The sequence below is a fragment of the Ranitomeya variabilis genome, chromosome 4 (assembly GCF_051348905.1).
Source record: "Ranitomeya variabilis isolate aRanVar5 chromosome 4, aRanVar5.hap1, whole genome shotgun sequence".
NCBI lineage: Eukaryota > Metazoa > Chordata > Amphibia > Anura > Dendrobatidae > Ranitomeya > Ranitomeya variabilis.
In genome coordinates this window covers 389962256-389987986 of record NC_135235.1, presented here as the reverse complement: position 1 = coordinate 389987986, position 25731 = coordinate 389962256, and the positions used below count along the sequence as shown (strand labels likewise).

At 47.7% G+C, this 25731-nt stretch overlaps 1 protein-coding gene across 2 annotated transcripts in view; it reads left to right on the top strand.

Moving 5' to 3' along the window:
- Positions 1-2333: 2333 nt before the first annotated feature.
- LOC143767146 (uncharacterized) overlaps positions 2334-25731 on the top strand; it is a 62938-nt gene continuing 39540 nt past the window's right edge. For both annotated transcript variants that reach the window (XM_077255182.1, XM_077255181.1), the window contains exon 1: positions 2334-2454. The gene's annotated coding sequence lies outside the window, so the exon portion shown is untranslated. The remainder of the gene's footprint in view (positions 2455-25731) is intronic.

Genomic DNA, 25731 nt, shown 5'->3' with positions numbered 1-25731 from the left:
CTCCACAGCCATCGCCGCCCTGGAGACAGTCGTTGATAGGGACTGCCAACCTTTAAGCGGGGGGGCGTGTAGTGAGCTGGCAGGCTGTGGCTGTTCCGTTATCATTGACATAGAATCTGTGACAGACACTGCCCCCGTGTGGCCAGAAGTTATACCTATGCCGAATGTGATTACAGAGAAACAAACTGTATTGGCTAAACTCCCCCCTGTTATGTCATGTGACCAGGAAGGAGAGGGAGAGGAAGAAGAGCCCGGAAACCAGTCGGTGCAGAGAGAGGTCTGTGTGTGCTGGCGTCCTCCTGTAGATGCGATATAGAAGATTGCCTGGATTACCCCTCTCTCTTGGAAGCTGACATCCAGATTGTTCCCAGCTCCCACACTGCGGAGCACTCAGCGGTGACATCTTCACAGATCCTGGAGCTCATGAACTGTAAGCGGGTCCTCTATTGAGAGGCCGAACATTCCACCCCTGTCTGCTGAACCCCAAGGACTACAGTTTGGACCTGAGAGACAAAGTTTTGTTTAATTCCTTTTTTCTCTTCGGCTGGAGCGTCTCCCTGCTGTGACCGACAGGCCTGCGACGTGGGAAGATAACCTCTTGGAGCAAAGGAACTGGTAACGTGTGGATAGGGACAGTGAGGGACAGTTTGTTATTACACGTTATTTCTGTGAATAAGCATACTTTGTACTGTCTATTATTGTGTTCTGCTGTGTTAAGAAAAATGTATAACAGTAAAGATACGTTTGTTAAGATGGAATCTGAGTGTGGAGGTTTTGCTGGGCCAGATCATGGATATGCATGGGCGGCCTTGCCCTCGGACACTTCATCTATATAGCGCTACCTTATTCCACAGCGCTTTACAGACATTATCATCTCTGTCCCCATAGGGGCTCACAATCTAAGTTCCCTATCAGTATGTCTTAGGCATGTGGGAGAACCAGGAGGAGACCCACACAAACGGGGAGAACGTACAGACTCCTTGCAGATGTTGTCCTTGGTTGGATTTGAGCCCAGGACCCAGCATGTGGTCATTATCCTGTACCTTACACTCCTCACCAATACTGCCGTTACACATGCCACCCTATACTGCCCCCAAGGCCTTCCCGGTATCTTCGACTCTAAGCATACCTCGTTGTCAGCACAGGAGGAGCGCTTTCTTCTATGGGTCGCTGGTGTTTTATCAGCGGTGTGATCAGGTGACCTGATCCCGCAGCTGCTGACGTCACCCTGAGCATTGAAGTGGCGGCGGTCAGAGATCCAATTGTAGTCATGCCTGAAAGATGCGAGTATAATTGATTGCAGGGAGCCACCATGTTATGTTCTCCATGCCGGCTGTCAGTTTACCAGCTGGCGCAGAGAATGGCCAAATCCTACTCCACATGGCAGCGAAAATCCATCGCCTGGGGGACCACCACATTAGGCAGCACCAAGATACCCCCACTAGCTGCACCCGGGTTTGTATGGCTCTGAACCAGGCTAGATCTGGGCAGCCGCAGTGTCCTTCCATCTCTCATGCTGGAGGGGCAAAGCTTCCTGTTAGCACCCTGTGACAGCGCACAGCTCCGACCAGAGGGTCACCCAAGCAGCGGGCCCAAACTGGGACAATCCCTTTAAATGCTATGCTATAAATTCCCCTGCTTTTCCATCCCCAGAAATGTAATACATTAAATAAAGCACAACTAGAAACTAGTGAAATGAGGCTGTCAGTAACCCCGTCACCACAGGTCCATGTGCATCAGTAACCCCGTCCCCACAAGTCCATGTGTGTCAGTAACCCCGTCCCCACAGGTCCGTGGGCAGGGCCGGACTGGCCATCTGGCAAACGCCAGAAGGTCCTGTCTGGTCGTGGGCCACCTTGTCTGCTACTTTGTTAACAGAATCGGTGTTCTCAAGACACCCATACAGTTAACAGTTGTGATGGAGCACAAAGTCGCTGGCTCCATCACTTACCCCAGCAGACCACAGGTATCATTAGAAATATTGGTCTTGCTTTCCTCCATCCAGGGTAATATTAGCAATATATCCCATCTGGGCCTGTGTGATTGCAAATGCCAGGACTGAATTTCAGCCCCAGTCCGTACCTGTCCGTATGTGTCAGTAACCCGGTCCCCACAGGTCCGTGTGGGTCAGTAACCTCGTCCCCACAGGTCCGTGTGAGTCAGTAACCCCGTCCCCACAGGTCCCTGTGAGTCAGTAACCCCGTCCCCAAAGGCCATGTGAGTCAGTAACCCCATCCCCACAGATCCATGTGAGTGTGCAAACTGCAGACTATCAGCCCCGCCCCCAGTGCCTGCAGAGCTCAATACGTAAGTAGATGCGTAACAGCTGAGCCCCGCCCTCCAGTCCGGTCATGTGACTTCCTCCTGGTTCTGCCTTGTGCTGAGCTGGGAGATAGAAAGGAAACGCACAGAGAATCACATGACCACTGCTGACCATACGTCATCCTGACCCCGGTACGTGCGGCTTGTGCTCATGGGTGTTGTGCTCTGGGCCACTTGTGTGTGGTGGGAGCCGTGCATGGGCGGCACTGGGTGGTGTGTACGAGAGCTCTGTACACCCGGGGACCATGGGCAGCTGGGGATATGGCTGCATAGTGCTGGGGAGGAGGACAGGCCGTGCTAGGGAGCTGGAGGAATGTCACATGGGTGGGAGGTGAGGGGACCTGTGTGCTGGCAGTAGTGTGCAGCTTGCACCTAGCTCTTATGTGGAATTATAGTGTGTGTGTGTATACATATGTACCATATAATCCTAGTATTTACATAGTGTGTGTATGTGATGTGTATACATATGTACAATATAATCCTAGTATTTACATAGTGTGTATGTGATGTGTATACATATGTACAATATAATCCTAGTATTTACATAGTGTGTATGTGATGTGTATACATATGTACAATATAATCCTAGTATTTACATAGTGTGTGTGTGTATATAGTGTGTGTATACATATGTACCATATAATCTTAGTATTTACACAGTGTGTGTGTGTATATAGTGTGTGTATACATATGTACCATATAATCCTAGTATTTACATAGTGTGTGTGTGTATATAGTGTGTGTGTATACATATGTACCATATAATCTTAGTATTTACACAGTGTGTGTGTGTATATAGTGTGTGTATACATATGTACCATATAATCCTAGTATTTACACAGTGTGTGTGTGTATATAGTGTGTGTATACATATGTACCATATAATCCTAGTATTTACATAGTGTGTGTGTGTGTGTGTGTGTGTGTGTGTGTGTGTATATAGTGTGTATACATATGTACCATATAATCCTAGTATTTACATAGTGTGTGTGTGTATATAGTGTGTGTGTATACATATGTACCATATAATCCTAGTATTTACACAGTGTGTGTGTGTATATAGTGTGTGTATACATATGTACCATATAATCCTAGTATTTACACAGTGTGTGTGTGTATATAGTGTGTGTATACATATGTACCATATAATCCTAGTATTTACATAGTGTGTGTGTGTGTATATAGTGTGTGTATACATATGTACCATATAATCCTAGTATTTACATAGTGTGTGTGTGTATACATATGTACCATATAATCCTAGTATTTACATAGTGTGTGTGTGTGTGTGTGTATATAGTGTGTATACATATGTACCATATAATCCTAGTATTTACATAGTGTGTGTGTGTGTGTATATAGTGTGTGTATACATATGTACCATATAATCTTAGTATTTACACAGTGTGTGTGTATATAGTGTGTGTATACATATGTACCATATAATCCTAGTATTTACATAGTGTGTGTGTGTATATAGTGTGTGTGTATACATATGTACCATATAATCCTAGTATTTACACAGTGTGTGTGTGTATATAGTATGTGTATACATATGTACCATATAATCCTAGTATTTACACAGTGTGTGTGTATACATATGTACCATATAATCCTAGTATTTACATAGTGTGTGTGTGTGTGTGTGTGTATATAGTGTGTGTATACATATGTACCATATAATCCTAGTATTTACATTGTGTGTGTGTGTGTGTGTGTGTGTATGTATATGTATGTATGTGTATATATATAATATAATATAGTGTGTGTATACATATGAACCATATAATCCTAGTATTTACATAGAGTGTGTGTGATGTGTACATACAGTACAGACCAAAAGTTTGGACACACCTCATTTAAAGATTTTTCGGTATTTTCATGACTATGAAAATTGTGCATTCACACTGATAATAATAATAATAATAATCTTTATTTTTATTTAGCTCCAACATATTCCGCAGCGCTTTACAGGTTGCACACATTATCGTCGCTGTCCCCGTTGGGGCTCACAATCTAAATTCCCTATCAGTCTGTCTTTGGACATTGGACACTGATGGTATCAAAACTATGAATTAACACATGTGGAATTATATACTTAACAAAATAGTGTGAAACAACTGAAATTATGTCTTATATTCTAGGTTCTTCAAAGTAGCCACCTTTTGCTTTGATGACTGCGTTGCCCGCTCTTGGCATTCTCTTCATGAGCTTCAAGAGGTAGTCACCGGGAATGGTTTTCACTTCACAGGTGTGCCTTGTCGGGTTTAATAAGTGGGATTTCTTGCCTTATAAATGGGGTTAGGACCATCAGTTGTGTTGTGCAGAAGTTTGGTGGATACACAGCTGATAGTCTTACTAAATAGACTGTAAGAATTTGTATTATGACAAGAAAAAAGCAACTAAGTAAAGAAAAAGGAGTGGCCATCATTACTTTAAGAAATGAAGATCAGTCAGTCCGAAAAATTGGGAAAACTTTGAAAGTGTCCCCAAGTGCAATGTCAAAAACCCGCAAGCGCTACAAAGAAACTGGCACACATGAGGACCGCCCCAGGAAAGGAAGACCAAGAGTCACCTCTGCTTCTGAGGATAAGTTTATCCAAGTCACCACCCTCAGAAATTGCAGGTTGACAGCAGCTCATATTAGAGACCAGGTCAATGCCACACAGAGTTCTAGCAGCAGACACATCTCTACAACAACTGTTAAGAGGAGACTTTGTGCAGCAGGCCTTCATGGTAAAATACCTGCTAGGAAACCATTGATAAGGACAGGCAACAAGCAGAAGAGACTTGTTTGGGCTAAAGAACACAAGGAATGGACATTAGACCAGTGGAAATCTGTGCTTTGGTCTGATGAGTCTAAATTTGAGATCTTTGGTTCCAACCACCATGTCTTTGTGCGACACAGAAAAGGTGAACGGATGGGCTCTACATGCTTGGTTCCCACAATGAAGCATGGAGGAGGAGGTGTGATGGTGTGGGGGTGCTTTGCTGGTGACACTTGAGCATTTATTCAAAATTGAAGGCATACTGAACCAGCATGGCTACCACAGCATCTTGCAGCGGCATGCTATTCCATCAGGTTTGCGTTTAGTTGGACCATCATTTATTTTTCAACAGGACAATGACCCCAAACACACCTCTAGGCTGTGTAAGAGCTATTTGACCAAGAAGGAGAGTGATGGGGTGTTACGCCAGATGACCTGGCCTCCACAGTCACCAGACCTGAGCCCAATCGAGATGGTTTGGGGTGAGCTGGACCGCAGAGTGAAGGCAAAAGGGCCAACAAGTGCTAAGCATCTCTGGGAACTCCTTCAAGATTGTTGGGAGACCATTCCCGGTGACTACCTCTTGAAGCTCATCAAGAGAATGCCAAGAGTGCAAAGCAGTCATCAAAGCAAAAGGTGGCTACTTTGAAGAACCTAGAATAAGTATATAATTCCACATGTGTGAATTCATAGTTTTGATGCCTTCAGTGTGAATGTACAATTTTCATGAAAATACATAAAAATTTTTAAATGAGGTGTGTCCAAACTTTTGGTCTGTACTGTATGTACCATATAATCCTAGTATTTATATAGTGTGTGTGTGTGATGTGTATACATACCGTATATACTCGAGTATAAGCCGAGATTTTCAGCCCAAAAAAATGGGCTGAAAGTGCCCCTATCGGCTTATACTCGAGTCATGGAAGGCGGGGGGTCGGCGGGTGAGGGGGAGCGACGCCTGTCAAATACTCACCTGCTCCTGGCGTGGTCCCTGCATGTCACACGTCTTCGGGAGCGGCAGCTTCTTCCCCTGTTTAGCGGTCACTGGTACCGCTCATTAAAGTTATGAATATGGACTCCACTCCCATAGGGGTGGAGCCGCATATTCATTACTGTAATGAGCGGTGCCACGTGACCGCTCACTACAGGAAGAAGCTGCCGCTCCCGGAGACGTGGGACATGCAGGGACCGCACCAGGAGTAGGTGAGTATGTCATAGTCACCTTTCCGCGTTCGAGCGCCGCCTCGTCTTCTTCGTCCTCTGCAGTGACTGTTCAGGTCAGAGGGCGCGATGGCGTATTAGTGTGCGCGCCACCCTCTGCCTGAACAGTCAGTGCGGAGAGACGGGACGCTGAGGAGCAGCAGGCAGCGACGAGAGGTGAGTATGTCATTTATTTTTATTTTTTTTTTAGTGTAGCAACAGCAGCATTACATGTGGCACAATGCTATATGGAGCATCTATGGGGCCATAAAGAACTGCATGCATGGAGCATTATATGGGGCATCTATGGGGCCATAACTGCATTGAGCATTATATGGGGCATCTATGGGGCCATAACTGCATGGAGCATTATATGGGGCATCTATGGGGCCATAAAGAACTGTATGGAGCATTATACGGAGCATCTATGGGGCCATAAAGAACTGCATGGAGCATTATATGGGGCCATAAAGAACTGAATGGAGCATTATATGGGGCATCTTATGGGGCCATAAAAAACTGCATTGAGCATTATATGGGGCATATTTTGTATGGAGCATCTTATGGGGCCCATCATAAACTGTATGGAGCATTATATGGGGCTCCTGATTCAATATGGATATTCAAAAACACTTAACCTACTGAGGTCTCAATTAATTTTACTTTTATTGGTACCTATTTTTATTTTTGACTAGCTGCTGCATTTTCCACCCTAGGCTTATACTCGCGTCAATAAGTTTTCCCAGTTTTTTTTGTTGCAAAATTAGGGGGGTCGGCTTATACTCGGGTCGGCGTATACTCGAGTATATATGGTATGTACCATATAATAAAAGTATTTACATAGTGTGTATATAGTGTGTGTGTGTGTGTGTGTGTGTGATGTGTATACATATGTACCATATAATCCTAGTATTTAGATAGTGTGTGTGTGTGTGTGATGTGTATACATATGTACCATATAATCCTAGTATTTACATAGTGTGTGTATATAGTGTGATGTGTATACATATGTACCATATAATCCTAGTATTTACATAGAGAGTGTGTGTGTGTGTGTATAGCCATATGAACCATATAATCCTAGTATTTACATAGAGTGTGTGTGTGTGTGTGTGTGTGTGTATATACCCATATCTATAATATAACGCTGGGAGCGTCACTCTGTCCGAAGCCTTTATAGACTGCGCAAGCGCCGGCGCAGTCTGGACCCCACAGAGCGACGCTCCCAGGAGATCGCGGTATGCGTAAGCGCTGAACGCACACCGCGATCTCCAACAGAGAAACAGGGACGAGCCAGGAGGCGGAGGGTGAGTATACTTACCTGTCCCGTTCCACCGACGCCATTCCGGGCCATGAATATCCCCCTGCTCCCGGAATCGGCGCCTGTGCAGTCCGCGCTTTCCGGCGCCATTTTCTTGAAGACACATTTCAGTGTGTCTTCAAGAAAATGGCGCCGTAAAGCGCGGACTGCGCAGGCGCCTTTTCCGGCATCAGGAGGACACAGAAAATCTGTCCTCCTGGTGCCGGAAAAGGCGCCTGTGCAGTCCGCGCTTTCCGGCGCCATTTTCTTGAAGACACACTGCAATGTGTCTTCAAGAAAATGGTGCCGGAAAGCGCGAACTGCGCAGGCGCCGATTCCGGGAGCAGGGGGATATTCATGGCCCGGAATGGCGTCGGTGGAACGGGACAGGTAAGTATACTCACCCTCCGCAAGTAACAAATTGCTGTGCCATGAGGCTGTGGCACTTCATGCCACAGCTATTTGTTACTTACGCCACTTACGTCCACAGCCACCGCACCCACCACAGCCACGCACAACCGCCGCACCCAGCACAGCTGCCGCACCCAGCACAGCCGCCGCACCCAGCACAGCCACGCACAGCCGCCGCACCCAGCACAGCCACGCACAGCCGCCCACAGCCGCCGCACCCAGTACAGCCGCCGCACCCAGCACAGCCAGCCACAGCCGCCGCACCCACCACAGCCACCGCACCCAGCACAGCCACGCACAGCCGCCGCACCCAGCACAGCCACCGCACCCAGCACAGCCGCCTACAGCCACGCACAGCCGCTGCACCCAGCACAGCCACGCACAGGCGCCTAAAGCCACGCACAGCCGCCGCACCCAGCACAGCCGCCGCACCCAGCACAGCCACGCACAGCCGCCCACAGCCGCCGCACTCAGCACAGCCGTCCACAGCCACCGCACCCAGCACAGCCACGCACAGCCGCCCACAGCCACACACAGCCGCCGCACCCAGCACAGCCGCCGCACCCACCACAGCCACCGCACCCAGCACAGCCACGCACAGCCGCCGCACCCAGCACAGCCGCCGCACCCAGCACAGCCGCCGCACCCAGCACAGCCGCCGCACCCAGCACAGCCGCCGCACCCAGCACAGCCGCCGCACCCAGCACAGCCGCCGCACCCAGCACAGCCGCCGCACCCAGCACAGCCGCCGCACCCAGCACAGCCGCCGCACCCAGCACAGCCGCCGCACCCAGCACAGCCGCCGCACCCAGCACAGCCGCCGCACCCAGCACAGCCACGCACAGCCGCCCACAGCCACACACAGCCGCCGCACCCAGCACAGCCACGCACAGCCGCCTACAGCCACGCACAGCCGCCTACAGCCACGCACAGCCGCCGCACCCAGCACAGCCGCCGCACCCAGCACAGCCGCCGCACCCAGCACAGCCGCCGCACCCAGCACAGCCGCCGCACCCAGCACAGCCGCCGCACCCAGCACAGCCGCCGCACCCAGCACAGCCGCCTGCACATACAGCCGCCCGCACTCAGCACAGCCGCCCGCACATACAGCCGCCCGCACTCAGCACAGCCGCCGCACCCAGCACAGCCACCCACAGCCGCCTACAGCCACGCACAGCCGCCGCACCCAGCACAGCCACGCACAGCCGCCGCACCCAGCACAGCCACCGCACCCAGCACAGCCGTCCACAGCCGCCGCACCCAGCACAGCCACGCACAGCCGCCCACAGCCACGCACAGCCGCCTAGAGCCACGCACAGCCGCTGCACCCAGCACAGCCACGCACACATACAGCCGCCCGCACTCAGCACAGCCGCCGCACCCAGCACAGCCGCCTACAGCCACGCACAGCCGCCGCACCCAGCACAGCCGCCGCACCCAGCACAGCCGCCGCACCCAGCACAGCCGCCGCACCCAGCACAGCCGCCGCACCCAGCACAGCCGCCGCACCCAGCACAGCCGCCGCACCCAGCACAGCCGCCGCACCCAGCACAGCCGCCGCACCCAGCACAGCCGCCGCACCCAGCACAGCCGTCCAGCCACCGCACCCAGCACAGCCGTCCACAGCCGCCGCACCCAGCACAGCCGCCCACAGCCACGCACAGCCGCCTAGAGCCATGCACAGCCGCTGCACCCAGCACAGCCACGCACAGCCGCCGCACCCAGCACAGCCGCCGCACCCAGCACAGCCGCCGCACCCAGCACAGCCGCCGCACCCAGCACAGCCGCCGCACCCAGCACAGCCGCCGCACCCAGCACAGCCGCCGCACCCAGCACAGCCGCCGCACCCAGCACAGCCGCCGCACCCAGCACAGCCGCCGCACCCAGCACAGCCGCCGCACCCAGCACAGCCGCCGCACCCAGCACAGCCGCCGCACCCAGCACAGCCACGCACAGCCGCCGCACCCAGCACAGCCGCCGCACCCAGCACAGCCGCCCACAGCCGCCGCCCACAGCCACACAGCCGCTGCACCCAGCATAGCCACCCACAGCCGCCCGCACCCAGCAGCGCCACGCACAGCCGCCCGCACGCAGCACAGCCGCCCGCACTCAGCACAGCCGCCCGCACTCAGCACAGCCGCCCGCACTCAGCACAGCCGCCCGCACTCAGCACAGCCGCCCGCACTCAGCACAGCCGCCCGCACTCAGCACAGCCGCCCGCACTCAGCACAGCCGCCCGCACTCAGCACAGCCGCCCGCACTCAGCACAGCCGCCCGCACTCAGCACAGCCGCCCGCACTCAGCACAGCCGCCCGCACTCAGCACAGCCGCCCGCACTCAGCACAGCCGCCCGCACTCAGCACAGCCGCCCGCACTGATGGGGGCGCAGGATGGAGCAGCACGGATGGGGCGCAGGATGGAGCAGCACGTGATAGGATGGGGCGCAGGATGGAGCAGCACGTGATAGGATGGGGCGCAGGATGGAGCAGCACGTGATAGGATGGGGCGCAGGATGGAGCAGCACGTGATAGGATGGGGCGCAGGATGGAGCAGCACGTGATAGGATGGGGCGCAGGATGGAGCAGCACGTGATAGGATGGGGCGCAGGATGGAGCAGCACGTGATAGGATGGGGCGCAGGATGGAGCAGCACGTGATAGGATGGGGCGCAGGATGGAGCAGCACGTGATAGGATGGGGCGCAGGATGGAGCAGCACGTGATAGGATGGGGCGCAGGATGGAGCAGCACGTGATAGGATGGGGCGCAGGATGGAGCAGCACGTGATAGGATGGGGCGCAGGATGGAGCAGCACGTGATAGGATGGGGCGCAGGATGGAGCAGCACGTGATAGGATGGGGCGCAGGATGGAGCAGCACGTGACACGGTGGAGCAGCACATGACAGGATGGGAGAGCAAGATGGGAGCAGCACATACCAGGTGGAGACCATATACCAATATAAATGCTCGCCACCCGGGCGTAGAACGGGTTCAATAGCTAGTGTACCATATAATCCTAGTATTTACATAGTGTGTGTATATAGTGGGATGTGTATACATATGAACCATATAATCCTAGTATTTACATAGTGTGTGTATACCCATATGTACCATATAATCCTAGTATTTACAGTGTGCATATAGTGTGTGAATACATATGTACCATATAATCCTGGTATTTACATAGAGTGTGTGTGTGTGTGTGTGTGTGTGTGTGTGTGTGTGTGTGTGTGTGTGTGTGTATATAGTGTGTGTATACATATGTACCATATAATCCTAGTATTTACATAGAGTGCGTGTGTGTGTGTGTGTATACCCATATGTACCATATAATCCTAGTATTTATATAGTGTGTGTGATGTGTATACATACGTACCATATAATCCTAGTATTTACATAGTGTGTGTACATACATTGCAGAAAATCAGCAGGTTATAAAAACATGCATCTCTGTGTATTTACAATGCAGAACCGCACTACATCACTTATAAACCACACATTACTATATTGTTAAAGTTTTGTCGAAGCTAAATACTATGAAGTATAAAAAACAAAGCTGCTCAATTTAAAACATGACATACCAAACGAAGACAGACCACAGCATCAAGAACGCGCTTGAAATACATATAAACATATGCACTCAGAGACGCAATCAATAAAAACACAAGTAACCTAATGTGCCGAAAATCTGCAACATCAAAACTCGCCTGATGCTCATGCTAGGAATGTAGCATTATTGTAACTTAAGGGGGTTGTCCAGGGTTGGGGTTCTCATATGAACTCGAGCGTGGGAACTTTTCCCAGGCTCGAGTTCATATAAGGACATCCAGCAGAGGGCGCATCACCGTGACTCAAGGTAACTACAGGACATTCCCCTGCACTCCATTCATTCCCCGTATTTTTACAACCACGAGCACAGCTGCTTTAGCAGAGCTCCTGGGTGTAAAATGATTTAACCCCTTCAGATGGATTTACATCGTGGACCTGCCATAACGACGGAAGGTATGGGATATTGTTGATTTATTTTATTTTTCCTTTATTACAGAACGAGGGTCTGCAGGTGGATTACGAGTCTAATAAAATATTAAAACACCCTGTGTCTTTATTTCATTAAAGTACTTTGTAATAATGTGTGTGTGTTTTATTAACCATTTCTGAAAAAAGAAAAAAAACAAGGCGCCCCCAATGTGTCACACTGTTTAAAAAACACACATACAATCCTTTGTAGGGAATGTGCTCACCTATTGAAGTTGTGAAACTGGGTCACAACTCCCAAGAAGGCATGTAATAATTTTAATATTTTTTAACTATATATAATTTATAATAACAATTACTCCATGCAATTTTTTAGTAATTAATAACGGCATATATTGTTTTTTCTTTTTTTTTTTCTGCAATATTTTGCTCTTTTGCCCATAAGATCATTTTCAGATTTTTTTTATCTCCACAAGAGAAATTAATAAAGAACTTATCAGTATTCTGTGGCGCAAGGACTAGAATAGCTTAAACAATAGAATTATTATACAAAGTTCCCCGGTTCGAATACCCATTAGGTTACTTATGTGTTTTTTTTTCAGGGCTTATTTATATTTTTAAATTTTAAATTTATTTTTTTTATTTATATCAATTAATGTTCCTAGGTTAAAAATAATAAAGAGTAATGTTTTTATATGTTATTAATATGTGTTTTAAAGGTGTTTATGTATCATAATACAAGGGCCTTGGGGCCCCTCCCCTTCCCTTTTGTATAAATATACCCCATTTTTGTGTGTTGTACTATATGCCCTGAAGAAGAGAGCAAGATAGCTCTTGAAACGCGTAGGCTTCAATAAACCACCCTAAATCTACCTCGTGTGCGCGGTCTTCAGTTCGCCTAAGACTATTATTAACCATTTCATACAATTGGATTAATAATGGATAGGTGACATAATTGACACCTCTCCATTATTAATCTGGCTTAATGTCACCTTACAATAGCAAGGTGACATTAACCCTTTATTACCCCATATCCCACCGCTACACGGGAGTGGGAAGAGAGTGGCCACGTGCCAGAATAGGCGCATCTTCCAGATGTGCCTTTTGTGGGGTGGCTGGGGGCAGATGTTTGTAGCCGGGGGGGCCAATAACCATGGACCCTCTCTAGGCTATTAATATCTGCCCTCAGTCACTGGCTTTACCACTCTGGCAGAGAAAATTGCACGGGAGCCCACGCCAATTTTTTCCGCCATTTAACCCTTTAATTTAATAGCTATAGCGCCCAAATTTTGCACATACACACTACTAACATTAGTAGTGTGGAATATGCAAAAAAAGGGATATGAGATGGTTTACTGTATGTAAACCATGTCTCATATCCTGTCGGGTTTGGGGAGGAGATAGCAAAAGATGGCAATTACCGGCTTTTATTATACCTAGCGCTGTATGGGGGGAAAAAAAAATATATATATATATATATATATATATTTTTATTCTACCTATTCTATTCTGTCAGTGTGATTTTACTGTACACCGCACTGAATTGCCGGCTTTTCTCTATAACACCGGTGTGTATTTCTTGCAAGTCACGTGCATGGTCCGTGTGTAATCCTTATTTTTCTTGCCCCCATAGACTTTCATTGGCAATTTTTTTTTTGCGCAATACGGTGACAAACGCAGCATGCTGCGATTTTCTACGGCCGTACAAGACCGTATAATACAGATCAGTAAAATACGGCAGATAGGAGCAGGGCCATAGAGAATCATTGTACCGTATGCAATCCGTATTTTCCGAACCTCTCATACGTGCGTAAAACTCACTAGTGTGACGCCGGCCTAAATTGCAGATGATACTAAACTCTGAAGGGCTATCTATACAGAAGAGGATAATATTACAAAAGCATTAATGTAGGTTAGATGCTTGGGCTGAGAAGTGGTAATTGAAGTTTAATGTAGATAAATGTAAAGTCATACACTTGGGCAGAGGAAATAAAATGTATAATTACGGTATGTACTAAATTGTAAAACACTGTTCAAAATGTCACTGAAAAAGACTTGGGTGTATGGGTGGACCGCAAACTCCACTTTAGTGACCAGCGCCAGGCAGCTGCTGCCAAGGATAATAAAATAATGGGATGCATTAAAAGAAGCAGAGATGCTCATGGCAGGAACATAGTTTTACCTCTATACAAGTCTTTAGTGCGGCCACACTCCTCCCATCAGCCTGCCTGTTGTTGCACACATCTCTCAGCTGCATGATCCTGTCCTATGATATCATATGAGAACAGTCGCAGACCACGCCAGAAAGACCCAAGTACGTCTCATTTAGACTGCAAAGATCAGAAAACAGCTTGGTTCAACCTATGGATACTTCCTGTTGCCTGATCCCCTTTGCGGTCTGCCTGCTTATTGTTCTCGTCTGCTGTCACTCATTTGGGAGTTTCAAACCTCCTTTCTCTATTTAGTCAATTGGAAAAGAAAAGATTTGGCTACTGTGTTAGCGTTTTTTTTCGCTCTTTTTTTTTTTTTTTTTTTGGCGGATTTTTTAGCATTTCCTTCCGGAGGTTCCCAATGCAATAATATAGTGGGAAATCTGCAAAATATCCGCAAAATTAATGAACCTGCTGCGTTTTTTACTGCGATGCGTTTTTTTCCGTGAACATAGCACAAAAATTGCAGAATGCATTATAAATGATGGGATGCATATGTATGCTTTTTAAGCGTTTTTATAGCGAAAAAACGCAAAAAAAATAGCAAAAAATCCTGTACGTGTGCACACAGCCTTAATGTTAGCTTCATTGGAAAAACTGTGCTTTTCTTTCAAAAATAAGGAAATTTCTAAGTGACCCTAAACTTTTGAATGGTTGTGTATGATACCTTTTCTCTTCGCCACGACAGCACCCACTGAGAGAGGGGATCCGCCCCTAGGAACAGGAAACCCTATGGAGAGATAAAAGGGGCGGTCCCCCTCGCTCCCACAGTTTTGGTTTCCTGTTCCTACGGGAATCCATGGAGAGAAGAGGATGCCCAGCCTGGATGCCGCTTGCGCGGTTTACCTTAGGGGACGGCAAGGGCTCCAGAGCTGGAAGCAGCGTCGGGGGTCCTGCTTCGGTTTCCCCCCTCTGCTGGCAGACGCCGTGAGGCCAGGACGGTGGTTGCTGGCTCACGGGATTCCAGCCGGTTTTTCGTCTGCGGGAGCAACGCTGTGGTGAGGTTAGCGTCGCGCCGTCCTCGGCGGACGCATATGCAGCATGGAGCCCCAGTGTATTCCCCCGGAAGTACAGGTAAACTTCCGGGGTGATGGAGGAGGAGGACAGCGCCTGCGCTGACACCGGCGGCAGCGCAGGCCCATACAGTATGGCCGCGACCCGGAAGTGACTAGCGCTTCCGGGTACAACCGGAAGAAGATGGCGGCCCCCATATGAAAGGACGCCGGCGATAACGCTCCGGCGTCCACTATGGATTCTGCGCCGGACGCTGTGATGTCTTCGTTAGAAGCCACCGCATCCACTCCACGCAGCCATACCAGCACCAGCCGCTCTAAGCAGAGCGGATCTTCTAGGAAGAGCAAGTCGGATCGTGCCATTCCTCAACCCGTGCCTCAGTCTCCTCCTCATCAGCCGGTACCTTCACACAGCTTCACTGGGTGAGTGTATATCTACCCTATTTAGGCTGATTATTGTTCCCTCTCCCTCACACCCTAGGCCAAAAGGACGGAAAAAACGAAACACAGACAGTGTGCGTTATGTCTCCAGCCCCTTCCAGATAGTCATAAAAAGAGGCTTTGTAAACCGTGTATTGACTCTACCCTACGGGAAGAAGCCTCCGTTAAATCGGAAGACATTAGGGTCATGATTAGAGAAGAACTACGAGCCCTACATAGTTCTGTCAAAGAGCCGCGTACTAGAGGAAAAAAGGGGTACGTTTCCCCTATATCTGACCAGTCGTCTGATAAAAATGCAGAAAATGAGAAAATGCAGACTCTGATATTTCCCGTGAATACGTTTCCTCAGATGAGGACCAAAATACATGCTTTCCCACCGACAGCATTGATAACCTGGTAAAATCAGTCTGCAACACCATGGGCATTGAAGATTCTAAGGTCCCTAAAACGCAGCAGGATATCATGTTCGCTGGTCTGTCAGAAAAGAAAAGACCCTCCTTTCCTGTAATAGCGGCAGTAAAAGATCTAATCAAGAAAGAGTGGGAAAGCCAGGGGCAAAGGGGTTTACCTCCAACCTCAAAAAGACGTTATCCATTTAATGATGATGAGTTCTCATTATGGTCAAAAGCCCCGAAGGTGGATGCAGCAGTGGCATCCACATCCAAAAAATCCTCACTGCCCGTGGAGGATTCGGGCTCATTACAAGACCCACTGGACCGTAAAACCGACACTCTTTTAAAAAGAGCCTGGGAGTCATGTACGGGAGCCTTTAGGCCGGCAATATCGGCTACATGCACCGCCAGGTCCATGCTAGTCTGGCTAAATGACCTGGAAGAGGGACTAAAAAGCGGTCTCTCTAGAGACAAATTAATATCCTCTATACCTTTGATTAGAGGGGCTACAGCCTTCCTGGCGGACTCATCTGCTGACTCCATACGCTTGGCGGCCAAATCAGCGGGACTCACGAATGCAGCACGTAGAGCCCTGTGGCTTAAGGGATGGAAGGGGGATCCCCAAACAAAATCTAAATTGTGTGGCCTCCCATGTCAGGGTGAGTACCTGTTTGGTACTAAACTAGACGAGATCTTAACTAAAGCGGGAGAGAGAAAAAAGGGCTTCCCTAATGTTAATTACCTTCCATCCTATAGGAGAGCGTTCCGGAAGCCAGTGTTTAATAGAAGGAAAGATTTTAAGAACCAGGACCGCTGGGCCACTAGAGACACCAAACAAAGGGGTGCATTCTTCGGGAAGCGCCCTTTCAAACCTGAGGACAAACCCCGTTAGAGCGGATCTACCTGTGGGAGGTAGATTATCCTCCTTCGCAGATAAATGGCGGCTGATAACATCAAATAGTTGGGCAAATGATCTTGTCACCTCCGGCTTAAAATTAAGATTTTCCCGAGTCCCTCCGGACTCATTTCTATTGACTTCATTAAAATCTCAATCACAACAGGAGGCATTGGAACAGGAAGTAATGAGTCTTCTGTCCAAGGGGGTATTGGTGGAAGTTCCACTTCTTCAGGAGGGCAAAGGGTTTTACTCCCCGTTATTTCTAATACCAAAACCGGATGGATCATTTAGAACCATTATAAACCTTAAAAAATTAAACACCTTCTTAGAGAATCAAACCTTTAAAATGGAGTCTATCCGTTCCACCATAAAACTCCTGTTTCCCCATTGCTTCATGACGGTTCTGGACTTGAAAGATGCGTATTACCATCTCCCAATCTTTAAAAAACATCAACAATATCTCCGCGTGGCGGTTGTCATAAAAGGATATATACGGCACTTTCAGTACACAGCAATGCCCTTTGGACTGTCAATTGCTCCAAGGGTATTCACTAAACTAATGTCAGAGGTCATGTCATTTCTAAGATTAAAAGACACCCTCATAATCCCATACCTAGACGACCTTCTAGTAGTAGGAAAATCCCCCTCACAATGTCAACAAAGATTAAGTCACATGATTTCATCCTTGCAGAACTTAGGATGGATAATAAATTGGGAAAAATCTAGGTTAATCCCAACGACTCGACAGGTATTTTTGGGGATCATATTAGACTCTATAACTCAAAGGTGTTTTCTCCCAGAATCTAAACAGATGACGGTGAGGAATAAAGTTCAGTCTATACTAGATAAACCTATAATTTCCCTTCGGGAGGGTATGTCCTTACTTGGCTCCTTCACGTCATGTATACCAGCGGTTCCATGGGCCCAGTTCCACTCGAGGTGCTTACAGTATGCAATTTTAAATGAGGAGATAAAATTACATGGCCGATTAGACGGTAAAATTTCCCTTTCTAGTGACGTAATCCAATCTCTAACCTGGTGGTTACAACCAGATCATCTAATTATCGGGGTTCCCTGGGAGGTTAAACCCTCAAACATAATATTTACGGATGCCAGCCCTCATGGTTGGGGGGCACACTTGGGGAACCAGGTTGTCCAGGGGCTGTGGTCGGTTTCGGAATTAGACGACTCATCAAATAAAAAAGAACTAAAAGCCATCTATCATGCCCTATGTGAATTCCTCCCACAGTTGCACGGAACACATACCAGGGTTCTCTCAGACAACATGACATCAGTGGCTTACGTCAACCATCAAGGCGGAACGAGATCAAGCACTCTCATGTCTATAGCCGAAAACATCTTGACTATAGCCGAAAATCATCTTCTGTCCTTATCAGCACTTCATGTCCGAGGGATAGACAACGCGAAAGCAGACTTTCTCAGTCGTCATACCCTCCATCAGGGGGAGTGGGTGTTAAATCGTCGGATATTCAGTATGATAACTATAAAATGGGGTATACCCGACATAGATCTCTTTGCCACAAGAGACAACAGGCAAGTAAAAACATTCGCCTCAATGTTTCGAACAGACAACCCCGATGTTCTCGACGCCCTCCAGATTCCATGGACATTTCAGAAGGCATATGCCTTTCCCCCGATGGTTCTTCTTCCAACAGTCATCAGGAAGATAAGAGAGGACAGAGCGAGTGTGATATTGATCGCTCCATTCTGGCCAAAGAGACCATGGTTTTCCCTGCTCAGAGCCATGTCCATCTCGGATCCATGGATTCTCCCAGAGAATCAAGATCTGCTTTCCCAGGGGCCCTTCAACCACCCTCATGTGAAGGGTCTGCGGTTGACAGCCTGGGATTTGAGAGGCAGTTGTTAAAACTAAGGGGCTTCTCTGATAAACTAATCGATACCCTATTGCTGAGTAGGAAAAGATCCACTACATCGATCTATGTAAGAGTATGGAAAAAAATTTTAAGCCTCTATCCCTCAGCCTTGTCAAATGAAATTCCAGTCCCTATTATTCTTGAATTTCTCCAAAGAGGACGTGATTTAGGCCTCTCAGTTAACACCTTAAAAGTGCATGTTTCAGCGCTAGGGGCTTTATATAGTCACAACGTTGCAGGAGATAGATGGATATCCAGATTCATCTCAGCCTGCCAGAGAGCAGAACCAGTCCATATCCCCAACTCACCTCCTTGGGATGTTAATCTGGTCCTTGAAGCCTTGACAAACCATCCGTTTGAGCCTCTAGATTCTGCTCACATTAAATATGTCTCCCTCAAGACTGCTCTTCTTGTCGCCTTAGTATCGGCAAGAAGGGTAAGTGACATACAGGCGCTATCAGTAGATCCTCCATTTATGTCAATATTGCCAGATAGGATTGTCCTAAAAACAGACCCTTCCTACTTGCCTAAGATGTGTACTAAATTCCATAGATCTCAAGAAATCCTTCTTCCTACCTTCTATAATAACCCTACGAATCAGGAGGAAGAAAAGTACCATACTTTAGATGTGAGAAGGGCTGTGATAACCTATCTAGACAGGACTAGTCCCTGGAGGAAGAGCAGGGCTCTCTTTGTTTCCTTCCAGGGTCAAAGAAAAGGAGCTGGTGTTACCAAAGGCACATTATCCCGATGGATTCGGGAGGCGATATACCTGGCCTATTCGTCTAAAGGGGTAGATCCACCTGAGACTGTAAAGGCACATTCCACCCGGGCGATATCATCATCCTGGGCAGAGCGGGCAGAGGTTCCAATAGAACTCATATGTAAGGCCGCAACCTGGTCGTCTCCTACTACCTTCTATAGTCACTATAGACTAGATCTATCTGCCTCCACTGACCTGTGTTTCGGTAGATCAGTTCTTAACACGATAATCTCCCCCAAATAACTGTCTCTGAAAGTCTCTCAGTGGGTGCTGTCGTGGCGAAGAGAAAACACCGGATTACGTACCGGTAATGCTCTTTTATAGAGCCACGACAGCACCCCTTCACTTCCCTCCCTTATATATTAGTTTGCATATGAGCACGGATAAGGGTGATTGGTTCTTGTAAATATTAGTAGTTTAAGATAAAATGATAATAAATTGCCTACTAATACTGGTGGGCGGTTCCTCGCAATCTCTGTAACCCAAACTGTGGGAGCGAGGGGGACCGCCCCTTTTATCTCTCCATAGGGTTTCCTGTTCCTAGGGGCGGATCCCCTCTCTCAGTGGGTGCTGTCGTGGCTCTATAAAAGAGCATTACCGGTACGTAATCCGGTGTTTTTAATAGCTAACAAAAGTAAGTGTTTCAAAGCAAGCTGTCCCCACTACTTAGGTGTGATGGAGAGCCTTCTCCCAGTGTCTCCTGATTTATAGTTACATAGTTATTAAGGTTGAAGGAAGACTTTAAGTCCATCTAGTTCAATCCATAGCCTAACCTAACATGCCCTAACATGTTGATCCAGAGGAAGGCAAAAAAAACCATGTGGCAAAGAGTAAGCTCCACACTGGGGAAAAAAATTCCTTCCCGACTCCACATACGGCAATCAGACTAGTTCCCTGGATCAACGCCCTATCAAGGAATCTAGTATATATACCCTGTAACATTATACTTTTCCAGAAAGGCATCCAGTCCCCTCTTAAGTAATGAATCACTCATTACAACATCATACGGCAGAGAGTTCCATAGTCTCACTGCTCTTACAGTAAAGAATCTGCGTCTGTTATTATGCTTAAACCTTCTTTCCTCCAGACGTAGAGGATGCCCCCTTGTCCCTGTCTCAGGGCTATGATTAAAAAGATCATCAGAAAGGTCTTTGTACTGTCCCCTAATGTTTATACATTAACATAAGATCACCCCTTAGTCTTCGTTTTTCTAAACTAAATAGCCCCAAGTGTAATAACCTATCTTGGTATTGCAGACCCCCCCAGTCCTCTAATAACCTTGGTCGCTCTTCTCTGCACCCGCTTCAGTTCAGCTGTGTCTTTCTTAGTCTACGTTCACATTTGCGGTGTGCGCCGCAGCGTCGTCGCCGCAACGCACAACGCAAACAAACGCAGCAAAACGCAAGCACAACGCTGCGTTTTGCACCGCATGCGTTCAACGCATGCGGCGCAAAACGCTGCGTTTTTTGTAAACGCAGTTGCGTTTTGAACAAAAAACGCAGCGTTTTGCGCCGCATGCGTTTTTTGTGCAGTGAGTCATTCTTCATCCCCCCCCCCAAAAAAAAGTGTCTACACAATAGATAAGGACCACCAATGGCTAGAAGAGGGTTGGTGTTTATGTAATTGTGTATATATACCCTGGCAGAGATGAATTCCTCCCATTTTTCTGGTATTCATGATGGAGCGTCCCATGGACAGTATCTACATGGATATGGAGATGGAATTTGCCTTGGCTCATGCCTATGCTGTCGCCTGTTTTCATCAAAGGGAAAGGGAAAAACGGAGATGGAGTCGTTGCCGCTTTTGGATACACCCTATCGTGGAAGTCCGGGAGAGCCGTGGAGCATACCATTGCTTGTTTGGCGAACTGAATGACAACCTGGAGAAATATTTTGAATAAACCAGGATGTCTCAGGACAGCTTCCGCTATCTTCTGCGTCGGGTGGAAGGATCCATTAGCAGGCAGGACACGCAGCTCCGGAGAGCTATTTCCGCAGAGGAACGGCTGCTGGTGACTCTACGGTACGTAGCTGTTTGAATGACTGTGATATGTTCTTCCCTTTTTTTTAAAAAAAAAAAAAAAATTTTTTGTGGGTTGGTATGGTCAATGTACTTTTATAAATTACAATGTACTTTAATGTAATTTCTTTATCTTCTTGGCAGTTTCCTGGCTACCGGAGAGACCTTGAGATCACTTCATTTTCAGTTCCGGATTGGAGTCTCCACTCTTTCCGGAATTATTGCTGAGACATGCCGCGCTTTGTGGGATAATCTCCGGGAGGAATTTTTACCTGTCCCTACAAGCGAAATCTGGGAGGCCAACGCACAGAAATTTGAGCAAGTGTGTTCTTTTCCAAACTGTATTGGCGCGGGGGATGGAAAGCACATTCGGATTACCAAGCCTGCGAAAAGTGGATCCCTTTTCTACAACTATAAAAAATACTTTTCCACTGTGCTCATGGCAATTGCCGGTGCGGACTGCCGTTTTCTCGCAGTGGACATTGGTGCGTTTGGCCGTGCAAATGACTCGCGCACATTTAAAGAGTCGGATATGGGCCAAAAATTATATGGGAACAATTTTAATTTCCCACAGCCACGACCTCTTCCCCACACCGAAGGCCCTGCGATGCCATTTGTTGTGGTTGGGGATGACGCATTCCAAATGTCTGGCAACCTATTGAAACCCTACTCCAGTCGGGGCTTGGACCATACAAAAAGGGTTTTCAATTACAGACTGTCCAGGGCCAGAAGGACTGTGGAGTGCGCCTTTGGCATCCTTGTCTCCAAATGGCGGATATTAGGATCCGCCATTAATCTGAAAACTGAGACAGTGGATGAGGTGGTCAAGGCTTGTGTGGTTCTCCACAATTACATTATGGCCAAAGAGAGACTGAACGTGGAACTCGATGAACCCATAGCCAACACATTGCCCGATTACCATGATCATCCTCTGAGGACAAGTGTGGAAATTGCGCAGATGAGGGATCGTTTTGCGGCCTATTTTGTGTCAGATGTTGGCCGTGTGTCATGGCAAGATCAAATGGTGTAGTAATAATGTTACTGTTGGACTGTATTCTGGTTTTAACTACACCAATAAATACCTCTACTGTGACTGTGCTAAAAATATAATATGATAATAAACTAATTCTCCAGTAAATGTGCAATAAATGTTATCCGTTTTGGTTGGTTTGGTTATGTCAAATTTGGCATCTACCTATAGTTCACAAATGTAATGTGCCTTATATAAAAAATTGGAAACCTTTGTTTTTAAAATGTGGTTGTTTAATAAAAAAATTTCTAATTTTTCTACCCTGCTTCAAACAACATATTTATACCATACCATATAACATTTATTTGTTTGTTAGATCGCCGTGTATCGTTGTGTTTGACAGCAAAAGCAACGATACCAGCAATGTTTTACAATGGTAAGCAGGGTAAATATCGGGTTACTAAGCGTAAGGCGGCGCTTAGTAACCTGATATTTACCCTGGTTACCAGTGTTAAATGTAAAAAAAAAAAACAGTACATATACTCACAATTGCGTCCCCCAGCGTCCGCTTCCTGCACTGACTGAGCGCCGGCCGTAAAGTGAATGCACAGCACAGCGGTGATGTGACCGCTCTGCTGTTAGGGCCGTCACTCAGTCAGTGCAGGGTAGCGGACGCCGGGGGACGCAATTGTGAGTATATGTACTGTTGTTTTATTTACATTTAACACTGTTAACCAGGGTAAACATCGGAAGCGCGGCCCTGCGCTTAGCAACCTGATGTTTACCCTGGTTACCCGGGGACCTCGGCATCGTTGGTCGCTGGAGAGCTGTCACACAGACAGCTCTCCAGCGACCAAATAGCGATGCTGCAGTGATCTGCATCATTGTATGTTTCGCTGCAGCATTGTTAAGTGTGAAGGTACCTTTACGGTATGTGTCCACGTTCAGGATTGCATCAGGATTTTGTCACGATTTTTCATCAGTATTTGTAAGCCAAAACCAGGAGTGGAACAATTAGAGGAAAAGTAGAATAGAAACATCTGCTCCACTTCTGTATTTATCACCCACTCCTGGTTTTGGGTTACAAATACTTATGTAAAATCCTGACCAAATCCTGATGCAATCCTGAGCGTGGACACATACCCTTAGTGTTTGAAAACACCTCATACACTTTATTGTTTGAAAACACCTCATACACTTTATTGTTTGTAAACACCTCATACAGCAATGAGAGACACACAAAAAAAGGCAAAATAAAAATGGTAAAAATAGTGTCTGACATTGAATAAATGAGGTGTTTGAAGCACAAAATATGTGTAGACGGCGCACGGTGTGACTTGCCGAGAAGTATACTGGAAAATAAGAACAAATATTGTTGTTTTAAAACAAAATTTTTTTATTGGGGGGAAACAGAAAAAAAAAGGGGAAATTTAAACTTGGGGGGTATCAACCTCTGCCACCATGGGGGAATGGTATATATCTTGTTGGGAATGGGGAGAGGAAGATGAGGATGATGACGACGAGGAGGATGATGACCTATAGTCCAGGAGGCTCGATGGCAGGTCCAAACCCTCCGCAGGGTAGACTGGGGAAGAAACCGCCACCTCTGTAGGGGAGGGAGGAGGCAACACGAGCCTTTGCGAGGTTCTTGGTTGGCCCTGGCTGCTCCTGCTGCGGCTAGAGCCCCGACGCGCACTTGGTGTCTCTACTGGAGCAGCCAGAGCCTCACTGTGTGCCTCTGTGTGTCTCCTCTTCCTTTTCCTTTTTTTAGCTCCTGCGGCAGCTCCCCCAGAATGATGCCTACGGCACGATGAGGGCCTGGCAGGAGCAGGAGTCGGCGGCACAATGGTATGGTGCCTGTGGTGGCGTCGCTCGGCACATGGACCTCGGTGGGGTGGCTGGAGTGGCTCTGCAGCAGGAGTCGGAGTCATGCTAGCCAGCGACGGTACTACTGGCAGTGTCGCTGACTGCATGACCCGAGCCTGCTGCAGAGCCCTCACGTAGGCATTGTTGCAGGACTGCATCACCGAAATCTGGAGTTCCGGCGTAAGGTGTTCCACCATGCCTTTAGCAATAGTACTTAAAAAATGTTTGGCCGGATTCGAGAGCTCGGCTTCCAGATTTTCAAGGCGCCGTTCGATATTGGACAGACGAGTGTCCATTTTATCGTTGAGCGCCTTGAAACAGTTCTGGAAAACCGTGCTCAAATGCATAAATTCAGGCATGGCTGGCCTGTCCGAGGCCCGCTGGCGCTGTCGGGAATTCCCGAACGAAGGTGCGCCAGAGGCCTCGGGCAGGGGAACACCTGATGGACCGGCTGCCGGTTCTCCAGATGGTGGTGCAAGCCTGCTGTCGCTGTGGGAGGGCTGTGACGGGTCAGATGGCGATTCATGAAGGTCCGCTCCTGCGGGGCGAGCTCGCTCGAGGGTGCTGCTGTGTGTCCTGTGAAAAGATAAGGAAAAAATTAGTCTTCAATTAATAACCTATCACATACGCCAACTCCTGTAATAAAATTAACATTACATGACACATCAATACATTAAAATCCCCTGTCTCTCAGTCTGTGTGGCCTATAATAAATTGCTGATTGTTATCGCCAGCTGACCATTAGGTCTGACGATAACAATCATGGACATACCTACGGCAGAAAATGACTGTTCATTCCCGCTGCCAAAGCCAATGCATACCTCTGTCATCGTTTTAAAAAAATTTTTGTCAAAAAATCTTTCTTGATGCTGCCTATGACGCCAAAATAGTATAAAATTTAAAGTCAAGAAAAACATTAAAAAAAAACAAAAAAACTGACTTTGCTGATCTGATCGCAGGAACGGCCATGACGTTAGGATCATGTGATCGAGACGTCATCATTATTCCTGCGATCAGAACTACCCTGACTCAGAACGTAACCTGTCATGGACTACAAGGACTCACGCTTAACCAAAAAAAATACTAATGGGCTATATACCATTCCACTAGGGAAAAAGTTACGTGGATGGCCAATATGCTACGCTGACTACATGGATGGCCAATACACTATGTTCCTGGGAAATATACTATGTGGATATGTGGCTAGAACGTGTACTATGTGGCTGCGATATAGTGGCCTGGCAATATACTATGTGGATGCACAATGTACGTGGCTGGGCAATGTACTATG